Source organism: Papio anubis, chromosome 1 (genome assembly GCF_008728515.1).
Source record: "Papio anubis isolate 15944 chromosome 1, Panubis1.0, whole genome shotgun sequence".
Lineage (NCBI taxonomy): Eukaryota > Metazoa > Chordata > Mammalia > Primates > Cercopithecidae > Papio > Papio anubis.
This window is the reverse complement of record NC_044976.1, coordinates 26,432,743-26,445,216: the sequence shown is the minus strand read 5'-3', so window position 1 is coordinate 26,445,216 and position 12,474 is coordinate 26,432,743. Positions and strand designations below refer to the sequence as shown.

The window sequence follows — 12,474 nt, the reverse complement described above, 5'->3', positions numbered from 1 at the left end:
TATTTATACATTTTAGCACCTCTTACTGTTTGTGTTTTTTTTTTTTTTTAGATGGAGTTTTGTTTTCGTAGCCCAGGCTGGAGTACAATGCCAGGATCTCAGCTCACTGGGTTCAAGAGATTCTCCTGCTTCAGCCTCCTGAGTAGCTGGGATTATAGGCGTGCACCACCACACCTGGTGAATTTTTTGTATTTTTAGTAGAGACAGGGTTTCACCATGTTGGCCATGTTGGTCTTGAACTCCTGACCTCAGGTGATCCACCTACCTCGGCCCCCCAAAGCACTGGGATTACAGGTGTGAGCCACCATGCCCGGCCAGTACCTCTTACTATTATCTCTACCTCTTATCTGATGTTGTGGGTGCAACTGGAGATGACATACGATTTAAGCATTTTTCCCGCATCATAAAATAAATCTTGGATTGCTTCCTTTGAAAATTCTCCTGAAGAAATGTTACCCACAGGAGGTTTGTTAATTCCTGAGCGTATTACTCACAAGAGAAAACACGGCTTAACACAGGGAGCATGAAACCAGGTCATGTCATGGGGAGTGGTGAATTAGATCAGTCTGGAAAGCCAAAGTGTCTAGTCAGGATAGTGTAGCTGCAAATAACAGAATCCTTCCCACACACTAGCCTGAGCAGAAAGGACATTTAGAGGGAGGAAAAAGGGGGAAATTTGGATGAACACACGGGCAGGAAGTAGACAGGTCTGATGAGGAACTAAAACCAGGAAACGGAACCTTCCAAATAAATCCAGACTTCTACTCCTCCTCACCACCCCCTCCACTGCTGCTCTGGTTGTAGCGATCATTCTCTCTCGCCTGGACTATTGCAACATTCTCTCCACTTCTCCCCTTACCCGCTACGCAATCCATTCTTAGCACAGGAGCTAGAGTGATCTTTTAATAATGTAATAAGATTGTGTTGTTGAGCCAGGCACAGTGACTTGTGCCTCTTACCCCAGCTGCTCCAGAGGCTGAGGCGAGAGGATTGCTTGTGCCAAGGAATTCCACGTTGCAGTGAGCTTTTTTTTGTTTTGTTTTGTTTTTGAGACAGAGTCTCGCTCTGTCACCCAGGCTGGAGTGCAGTGCCACGATCTCGGCTCACTGCAAGCTCCACCTCCCGGGTTCATGCCATTCTCCTGCCTCAGTCTCCCGAGTAGCTGTGACTACAGGCGCCTGCCACCATGCCCGGCTAATTTTTTGTATTTTTAGTAGAGACAGCCTTTCACCATGTTAGCCAGGATGGTCTCGATCTCCTGCCCTCGTGATCCGCCCACCTTGGCCTCCCAAAGTGCTGAGATTACAGGCATGAGCCACTGTGCCCAGCCACAGTGAGCTTTGGTCATGGGACTACACTCCAGCCCAGAGTGAGACCCTGTCTTGAAAAAATCATAGATTGTAAGCCTGGGCAACACAGTGAGACCCCATCTCCATAAAAAAGAAAAAATTGGCGGGCCACAGTGGCACATGCATGTGGTCCCAGCTACTTGGGAGGCTGAGGTGGAAGGATCGCTTGAGCCCTGGAGAATAAGGCTGCAGTGAGCCTTGAACACACAACTGCACTCTAGCTTGGGTGCAAGAGCCAGAACCTGTCTCCAGAAAAAAAAAAAAGTAAAAAATATTGTGTTGTTTCTCTGTACAAAGCCTTTCGGTAGTTTCCATGGTGGGGCATGGTGGATCACACCTGTAATCCCAGCACTTTGGGAGGCCGAGGCAGGCAGGTCACTTGAGGCCAGGAGTTCAAGACCAGCCTGGCCAACATGGTGAAACCCCGTCTCTACTAAAAATACAAAAATTAGCCAGGTGTGGTCGTGCATGCTTGTAATCCCAGCTACTCAGGAGGCTGAGATGGGAGGATCACTTGAGCCCAGGAGGTGAAGGCTGCAGTGGCCTGTGATTGTGCTACTGTACTCCAGCCTGGGTGACAGTGAGACCTTGTCTCAAAACAAAACATAAAAACCTCTGGTAGTTTCCAGTTTCTTATTATGCCTAAAATAACATCCAAATTCCTTACCGAGCCCCATAGTGATTTGGCTCTTGCCCAATCACTGTCCCTGATTCTTACTCCAGCCGTGAGGCTTTCTTTTTGTTGCTTGAATGAATACACAGTCATCCCTCAATATCCACCAGGGATTGATTCTAGCGCCTCCACAATTCCAAAATATGTGGATGCTGAAATCCCTTATGTAAAATAGTGCAATATTTGCATATAACTGACACACATCCTTCTGTATACAGGCATACCTTGTTTTATTGCGTTTTGCTTTATTGCACTTTGTAGAGTTTGTTTGTTTGTTTGTTTGCTTAACATAGGGTCTCGCTCTGTCACCCAGGCAGGAGCGCAGTGGTGCAAACACAGCTCACTGCAGCCTTCACTTCCTGGGCTCAAGTGATCCTCTCAGCTCAGCCTCCCCAGTAGGTGGGACTACAGGTGCATGCCACTACGCCTGGCTAATTTTTTTATTTTTTGTAGAGACAGTCTCCCTTTGTTGCCTAGATTTGTCTTGAACTCTTGGCCTGAATCAATCCTCCTGCCTCAGCCTCCCAGAGTGCTGGGATTACAGGCATGAGCCATCGTGCTCAGCCTGTAGATTTTATTTTATTTTTATTTTTTTAATTTTTAAATTTTATTTATTATTATTATTATTTTGAGACGGAGTCTCGCTCTGTCACCCAGGCTGGAGTGCCGTGGCACAATCTCAGCTCACTGCAACCTCCGCCTCCTGTGTACCGGCGATTCCCGCCTCAGCCTCTGGAGTAGCTGGGCTTATAGGCATGCACTACACACCCGGCTAATTTTTGTATTTTTAGTAGAGACGAGATTTCGCTATATTGGCCAGGCTGGTCTCGAACTCGTGACCTCTGGTGATCCGCCCACCTCGGCCTCCCAAAGTGCTGGGTTACAAGCGTGAGCCACCGGGCCCGGCTCCTAGATTTTATTTTTTTAACAAATCGGGGCCGCTGCCGCCCCCTGGTGTCCGCCCGTGTCGCGCTGGGGCCCGGAGGAGCCGTTGGGGGGTCTGGGCCGAGGCCTGCTCCTGTGGAAGTGGTCGTCGCCGCCACTCTGCGTCCCCCAGTCCGTCCTCGCTGCCGGCCGCCATCATGCTGGCACTCGCCTCCTGCCTGCCGGACTGGTTCCGTTCGCTCTTCTGGAAGAAGGAGATGGAGCTGATGCTCCTGGGGCTGCAGTACTCGGGCAAGACCACCTTTGTCAATGTCATCACGTCAGGTCAATTCAGTGAAGATACGATACCCACAGTGGGCTTCAACAAGAGGAAAGTAACAAGGTAACGTCACAATAAAGATCTAGGACATAGGAGGACAAGCCCGATTTTGAAGCATGTGGGAGCGGTATTGCAGAGGAGTCAATGCTATTGTTTACATGATAGATGCTGCACATCGTGAAAAGATAGAAGCTTCCCGAAATGAGCTACATAATCTTCTAGAGAAACCACAGTTGCAAGGAATTCCAGTGCAAAGTGCTTGGAAACAAGGGAGATCTTCCTAATGCCTTGGATGAGAAACAGCTAATTGAAAAAATGAATCTGTCTGCTATTCAGGATGGAGAAGTTTGTCGCTATTCAATTTCTTTGTTGTTGTTGTTTGTTTGTTTGTTTTGAGACGGAGTCTCGCTCTGTCACCAAGCTGGAGTGCAATGGCACGATCTCTGCTCACTGCAACCTCCGCCTCCCGGGTTCAAGCGATTGTCTTGCCTCAGCCTCCCGAGTAGCTGGGACTACAGGCGCCCGCCACCACGCCCAGCTAATTTTTGTATTTTTAGTAGAGACAGGGTTTCACCATGTTGGCTTGATCTCTTGATCTAGTGATCCACCTGCCTCGGTCTCCCAAACTGCTGGGATTACAGGTGTGAGCCACTGCACCTGGCCTCAATTTCTTGCAAAGAAAAGGATAAGCTAGATATCACACTTCAGTGGCTTATTCAGCATTCAAAATCCGGAAGAAGCTGAAGCATCTCCTGAAGTCTTCCAGTCCTTCTTGACTCTAATCCTAGAATTATTGTCTGTTCCTCTGAAGTAATTCCCAGAATACAGTCCTTCCTAAACCCAAGACATTGCCTTTTTCAGAGTTTATTTTTCATGTGCACTGCTGAATATGAGTATCCCTAATCCTCATAAAGAATCAGCTGGAATTGTCATGATAAAGTCAGCACACACAAAAAGGTTTCTTACACATATCTGTCTTAAGCCATGCGTAGAGCTTTAAAAAACAAAACATGAAAAACAAAAACCCACACACTTTTGACCATCTTAAATCAAGAAAATTGCATATGTCCGTTGTGGTCTTTCTGGGCCAGATTTTTATATTGGTTTTCAGTAAAATATCTATCTGTAATATTGCATTATAGAGTCCAGTAGCTTAATACTGACACTGACTTGATACAGCATGAAGTTTCTAGTGCCAGATACAGTATTTAGAAAATCTTTAAGCCTGAATAATTCATGAGGGATTTATGTAAACATAATGTTTATCTTATCTCACAAATGCATGTGAAATGTATAATTACATCTTAGGAATCCGAAATGGTCTGCAGACAGTGAGCAGAGGCAGCAGATCAATATTGGTTCTTTACACTGGTGAGATTCTCTCTGATGAATATTAAAGATATTCTACTTTCTGAGAACTCTTTCCCGCCAGATGGCAGTTAGGATATGGGAGAAACTAAAAGCATGCTGTTTTGTATCTGTCCAGGTCATTATTTCTATCTTTCGTTTTTCTTCCTGGTTCAGCATACTTTTTTAAGGGGTTGAGAATTGAAGATTTTTTGAAAAGCTTTCATGAATTTAGATCTTTCCACCCAGTGTAATAAAACCTGTTAAGAATGTCAGGCTTTATTCAAACATATGTTTGTTCTATCTCCAGTCATTAAATCAGTGCTGCTGCATGACACTCTAACTCCTGACTTTTTATATCCAGTCATAACGTTGACTTTCAGCACAAAAGATACTTATAAACAAATAAAAAAATTTATTTTTTTCTCTTACTGATGTAAGATTTGGCACTCTTTTGACTGGTGCCATTAGACATCTTGATGATTGTGACAACTCTAGACCTGCCTGCTTTATCTAATGTAATCATGCTCGACGTCTACAGGTTGTTTAGTAATCAGTCACACAGAGAACTGAGGAACTCATGCTGTTCCTTTGCTTCTATGATAGAGATGTCTAAAAACTTCAAATGAACATGTTTTGTAGTTTAGTGACTTCCATATACATAAAGGGACGTATTCATACTGGTTCATTTGTAAATTATTATTCATATAGGCCACTGTAGTAGATAAAACTCTATGGTTCACCTGCTTATATGTTGGTTCATACTGTGTGTGATTTTGTTTCTTCTGTTAAGCAGCACTTACGCAGACTGCATTTCCAAATGTGTTGAGCACTCAGAGTGTAGTCAACAGTAAGTTCTTTTAATGAATATCTGTTTTAATTTCTAGACTGCTATGGCCTTAAAAAATATTCTGTACAATATACTGCACTGTGTTGCACAGACACTACTTGCTTTTCTCCATTCATTTTTGTATGAGTAGAATCTGGGCTTTTAAAGTTCTCTTCTTATTCTTTGAAGCATGTTGCATATTTCCCTGATGGGATGGATGGTTCTGTAAATGAAGGGATATTTAAACTTGCTACTATTGTTCAACACCATTAATGGTCAATGTGAGCCATTACAAAGAGTGTGGCAACTTGCTTGTGCCTAAAAGGAGAAATCGAAACTAGGATGTGTGACTCCGTGGGGACTGCATAGGTTTGTTAATTGACCTATAGCTAAATCTTAATGTGTTTTTGTGTCTGTACATTGCTTTCAGCATTTCAAGACGTCCGGATGCTATTCCCAACATTTTCCTGTGCATTAACCTCTGCATGTGAAAACTTTTAACAGTTACTGAACTATGTGAATTTTTTTTTTATTTAGGTGGATGCATTTTTTGTCTGTTTACTGCTCTTCTCAGCTTTATTCAATAAACTTGCATTTTTAGGGTTGTATTGGCAATTTTAACTTAAAAAGTGCATCATGATGGAAGGTGCAGACTTTTTTGGAAGGGGAGAGAAGTAAGGTTCCAAGAGGAGGGTCTGTAGACCATGTGTCAGAAATCAGCTCAGCCCTCAAATAATTGGGTCTTTGGGCTAGTTAAAATAGAAATAAACTTTTTAGGCTGGTCACGGTGGCTCACGCCTGTAATCCCAGCACTTTGGGAGGCCGAGGCGGGCAGATCACGAGGTCAGGAGATCCAGACCATCCTAGCTAACATGGTGAAACCCCGTCTCTACTAAAAATACAAAAAATTAGCCAGGTGTGGTTGCAGGCACCTATAGTCCCAGCTACTTGGGAGGTTGAGGCAGGAGAATGGTGTGAACCCGGGAGGCAGAGCTTGCAGTGAGCTGAGATTGCACCACTGTACTCCAGCCTGGTGATAGAGCGAGACTCTGTCTCAAAAAAAAAAGAAACTTTTAAAATGTCCAAAAACAACAACAACAACAACAACAACAACAACAACAACAACAACAAATTGAAGGTTTGTGATGTGACAAAAATAAAACCCAATTGTAAAATATTTGAAGATATTTATTCTAAGCCAAACATTGGTGACCATGGCCCGAGGCACAGCTTCAACTGATCCTGAGAACACATGTGGAAGATGGTTGGGTTACACCTTTGTTTTATGCATTTTAGGGAGACATAAGACATCAATATACATTGGTTCGATGGGAAAGGTGAGACAACTTGAAGGGGGCATATGGCGGGGGGCTTATAGGTCATAGGTAAATTCAAAGATTTTCTGATTGACAATTGGTTGAAAGAATTATTACCTAAAAATCTGTCATCAATGGGAAGGAGTGTTGGAGTTAGAATAAGGGGTTGTGGAGACCAAGGTTCTTATTATGTAGATGAAGTTTCACAGGTGGCTGCCCTCAGAGGCACTGGATGGCAAATATTTCCTATTCAGATTTTTAAAGGTGCTGGACTCTCAGTTAATCTCTTCAGGATTGGGAGGGCCTGGAAGGGGAAAGATCTGGTTGTGTAAACAAGGTATTTTTTGTTGTCATTGCTCTTTTTAGGGATAGGATCTTGCTTTGTTGTCCAGTCTGGAGTGCATTGGTGTGATCACGGCTCACTGCAGCCTCAACCTCCTGGGCTCAAGTAATCTTCCCACCTTAGCCTCCTGAGTAGGTGGCAGGTGTGTACCACCTTGCCCAGCTAATTGTTTTGTATTTTTTGTGGAGACAGGGTCTCCCTATGTTGCCCAGGCTGGTCTCCAACTCCTGGGCTCAAGCAATTTGGCTGCCTCAGCCTCCCAAAGTGCTGGGATTACAGGTGTGAGCCACCACGCCCAGCCTCAGAGATTTTTTACAGATGCAAATTTTCCCCCATAAAAGATGGCTTTGCAGGACCATTTCAAAATATGGCAAAAAACTATTTTGGGGTAAAATTTTTTATTTCTTCCTTTATCTATCATGTGATCTTATGCCACAATCAGGTTGGAAAGTACGCCACATTATATAGGGTTAAATAAAACTTATCTGAGAGACTTTATTGTTTGTAGGGCGTGACTCCCCAGGTTCCTTAAGATAGGAATTCAGGCAAGAGAGAAAAAATATCAGAGTGTGATCCTCAGTGGAAACCATGCCTGAAGCAAGTTTATCGGCACCATTTTACCAAGAGTATGTGTTCACTTCCTGTGTCTATGTCACATTTTGGTAATTCTTGCAATATTTCAGACTTTTTCATTATTATGATATCTGTTATGGTAATCTACTATCAGTGATCTTTGTCGTTACTACGGGGATTGTTTTGGGGTGCCACAAACCACACCCATGTAAGACGGTGAACATCATCCATAAATGTTGTGTGTGTTCTGACTGCTCCACTCCTGGAGCTTCCCTATTCCCTGAGACATAACAATAGTGAAATTAGGCCAGTGAATAACCCTACAATGTTATCTAAGTGTTCAAGTGAAAAGAAGAAACCAACAATGGTGCAAACCTCATTGTTGCTTTATTTTTCTTTTTTATTTATTTGTTTGAGATGGAGTCTCCCTCTGTTGCCTAGGCTGGAGTGCAGTTCTGTGATCTCAATTCACTGCAACCTCCGCCTCCTGGGTTCAAGAGATTCTCCTGTTTCAGCCTCCAGAGTAGCTGGGATTACAAGCGTGCACAATGACACCCGGCTAATTTTTTTTTTTTTTTTTTCTGGTAGAGATGAGGTTTGACCATGTTGGCCAGGCTGGTCTTGAACTCCTGACTTCAAGTGATCCACCCACCTCGGCCTCCCAAAATGCTGGGATTACAGGCATGAGCCACTGTGCCCAGTCAACTGTTGCCTTATTTTTTTAAATAGCCACAGCCAGCTGGGTACGGTGGCTCACACCTATAATCACAGCACTTTGGGAGGCCGAGGCGGGCAGATCACCGTAGGCCAGGAGTTCAAGATCAGCCTGGCCAACATGGTGAAACCCTGTCTCTACTAAAAATAAAAAATTAGCTGAGTGTGGTGGCAGGCACCTGTAATCCCAGTAATCCCAGCTACTCAGGAGGCTGAGGCAGGAGAATTGCTTGACCTGGGAGGCGGAGTTCACAGTGAGCTAAGACTGCCCCACTGCACTCCAAGCTGGGCAACAGAGCGAGACTCTGTTTCAAAAAAAAAAAAAAAAAAAAAAAGCCACAGCCACCTTAACCTTTAGTAACAACCACCCTGATCAACAAGACTTTATTTATTTTGTTATTTTATTTTTTTTGAGACAGAGTCTCTCTGTCACCCAGGCTGGAGTGCAGTAGCGCGATCTCGGCTCACTGCAACCTCTGCCTCCTGGGTTTAAGCAAGTCTCTTGCCTCAGCCTCCCGAGTAGCCGGGACTATGGGTGCACCCCACCACGCCCAGCTAATTTTTGTATTTTTTAGTAGAAACAGGGTCTCACTATGTTGCCCGGGCTGGTCTTGAATCTCCTGAGCTTAAGTCATCCACCTAGCCTTGGCCTCCCAGAGTGCTGGGATGCTATTACAGGCATGAGCCACCGCACCCAGCCTCAATGAGACTTTCAAGTCTTATTAGCCTAAGAATCATTGATCATTCTCATAATCCTAGGGCCCTTATAGCATTATGCCATAACATAGTCTGACTATGCTCTCTGAATGGATCTAGTTTTCTTTGAGGGGGGGTTTGTTTATAGTTTTGTTTACTGAGTCAGGGTCTTAAGCTTTACCGTTAGACCCAGGCTGCAGAATGCAAGATGGCTGTCAAAATCTCACTGCTCACTGACAACCTCCACCTCCTGGGTCATCCAAGCAATTCTCTTGCCTCAGCCGTCTGAGGAGATTAGCTGGTGATTACATGCCTGCTAATGTGACACCCATTCTGTAACCCATGGATCAAGAAGTGATTTTGACTTTCTTTTTTTATTTTTTATTTTTTTTTGTGAGACGGAGTCTGACTCATCTGACTCTGTCACCCAGGCTGGAATGCAGTGGCATAATCTCGGCTTACTACAAGTCTCCGCCTCCCAGGTTTACGCCATTCTCCTGTCTCAGCCTCCCGAAGTAGCTGGGACTACAGGCACCCACCACCATGCCCGGCTAATTTTTTGTATTTTTTTTTTTAGTAGAGACGGGGTTTCACCGTGTTAGCCAGGATCTCCTGACCTCGTGATCTGCCTGCCTCGACCTCCCAAAGTGCTGGGATTACAGGCATGAGCCACCGTGCCTGGCCATGCCCAGCTAATTTTTGTATTTTTAGTAGAGATGGGGGTTCCCATATTGGCCAGGCTGGTCTTGAACTCCTGACCTCAGGTGATCCGCCGGCCTCAGCCTCCCACAGTGCTGGGATTATAGGCGTGAGCCACCATACCTGCCCTGATCTGGGAAAAAAAGGAAATTTGAAAACTTCTGGAAAGGAGTCACCATTCTAGATGCCATTAAGAATATTTGTCATTCATGGGAGGAGGTCAAAATATCAACATAAACAGTAGTTTTGGAAGAAGTTGAATTCAGCCCTCATGGATGATTTTTGTTGTTAATTTTATGTGTCAATTCATGGATAATTTTAAGGGGTTCAAGACTTCAATGGAGGAAGTAACTGCAGATATGGTACAAATAGTAAGAGCACTAGAACTAGAAGTACAGCCTGAGATGCAACTGAATTGCTGAAATCTCATGGTAAAACTTGAGCAGTTGAGGAATTGGTTCTTATGGATGAACAAAGAAAGTGATTTCTTAGGCTGGGCACAGTGGCTCACACCTGTAATCCCAGCACTTTGGGAGGCCGAGGCAGGCAGATCACGAGGTCAGGAGATCAAGACCATCCTGGCTAATATGGTGAAACCCCATCTATACTAAAAACACAAAAAGTTAGCCAGGCATGGTGGCACGTGCCTGTAGTCCCAGCTACTCAGAAGGCTGAGGCAGGAGAATCGCTTGAACCTGGGAGCTGGAGGTTGCAGTGAGCTAGGATTGTGCCACAGCACTCCAGCCTGGGCGACAGAGCAAGACTCCATCTCAAAAAAAAAAAAGTGGTTTCTTCCTCTGCCTCCCAGGTTCAAGATTCTCCTACCGCAGCCTGCTGAGTAGCTGGGACTGCAGACATGCACCACCACACCAAGCTAATTTTTTTGTATTTTCAGTAGAGACAGGATTTCACCATGTTGGCCAGGCTGGTCTTGAACTCCTGACCTCAAGTGATCTGCCCCCCTGAGCCCCCCAAAATGCTGGGATTACAGGCATGAGCCACCACGCCTGGCCAGAAAGTGGTTTCTTAAGGTAGAATCCACTCCCGGTGAAGATACTGTGAACACTGTTGAAAGGACAATGAAGAATTTAAAATATTACATACATTTAGTTGATAAATCACCAACAAGGTTTGAGAAGATTGACTCCAATTTTTTTTTTTTTTTTTTGAGACAGAATCTCACTCTGTCGCCCTGACTGGAGTGCAATGGCATGAACATGGCTCACTGCAGCCTTGACCTCCCAGGCTCGAGTGATCCTCCTGCCTCAGCCTCCCCTATAGCTGCGACCACTGGCACAGCCTCTATACCCAGCTAAAGAAAACATTTTTTTTTTTTTTTTTTGCAGAGACAGAGTCTCACCATATTGCCTGTGCTGGTCTCCAACTCCTGGGCTCAAGTGATCCTCCTGCCTCAACCTCCCAAAGTGCTGGGATTATATATATACCACATTTGCTTTTCTCTTCTTTCTTTCTTTTTTTTTTGAGTCAGAGTTTCCCTCTTGTTGCCCAGGCTGGAGTGCAATGGCGTGATCTCAGCTCACCGCAACCTCTGCCTCCCAGGTTCAAGCGATTCTCCTGCCTCAGCCTCCTGAATAGCTGGGATTACAGGCATGCACCACTACACCTGGCTAATTTTGTTTTTTTAGTAGAGATGGGGTTTCTCCATGGTGGTCAAGCTGGTCTCGAACTCCCAACCTCAGGTGACTCACCCGCCTTGGCCTCCCAAAGTGATGGGATTGCAGGCATGAGCCACCGCACCTGGCCTATATACCACATTTTCTTTATCCACTCATCAGTTGATGGGCGTTAGGCTGGTTCCATACTTTTGCAATTGCGAATTGTGCTGCTATAAACATGCGTGTGCAAGTATCTTTTTCATATGATGACTTCCTTTCCTCTGGATAGATACCCAGTAGTGGGATCAGAAAGGCTTCTCTGATTTCTGTTCCCAGGCTGGGACAAGTGCCCCCTCCATGGTGCCTCCTGCACATCTCTCACTATTACAAGAATAAAGCTCCTCTCTGTCTCAGCCCTTCTGTCTTTGATTAGTCCTTCCAGTGCTAACAGCATGGACTTTGGAACTAAAACACACAGAAGCCCAGCTTCTGCCACTTCCAAGTAGCTCTGGGTTCTTGGGTCAACACATACTAGGCCCTCCAAAAACTCCAGTTCCTTGCACTCTTTCCTCCTGATTTCTTGGAAGGCGCCCTTAAGCCTCAGTTTGCACTGGAACCCTGGTGTCATCCTCATGTCCTACATGGCTCATGTCCTCATGTTCTGCAGCCTTCTAGGGTGTGGCAGGCACATTTTCGTTGCTTGACCTGTCTTCCTGTGGGAAATTATTCCTCCTCTCCCCAGTCCAGCTCAGTCCCTGTGGTTTGGGTCTTGGCAGAAGACCCAAGACTGGCCAATCCGAGGTCTATATTCCTTTGGCCCCAGTGATTGGTCCAGGGATAGACCTGTGAGTTAATAAGTTCCTTCATGTTTATTATATGGACGTTAGAAGAAAGACGGTCTCTCTCTCTTTTCCTTCCCTCTCACCATGTTTTTTTCTTTCTGTCTCATTATAAGATACACAGTAGTGATGGCTTGGCACTACCAGCAGCCATCTCGCTACCTGTTTGAGAATGAAGCTAAACAGAATCAAATAAACCTTGAAAGATGGAAAGAGAGTTCTGACACCCTCCTTGATCCAGACATGCCTGAAGTCCCTTTGAACTACTCTTTTAAA

At 44.9% G+C, this 12,474-nt stretch overlaps 1 pseudogene; it reads left to right on the top strand.

The window, feature by feature from the left end:
- The first annotated feature begins 2,878 nt into the window (after nt 1-2,878).
- LOC101008551 lies at nt 2,879-6,007 on the top strand (annotated as a pseudogene).
- Nucleotides 6,008-12,474: the final 6,467 nt, after the last annotated feature.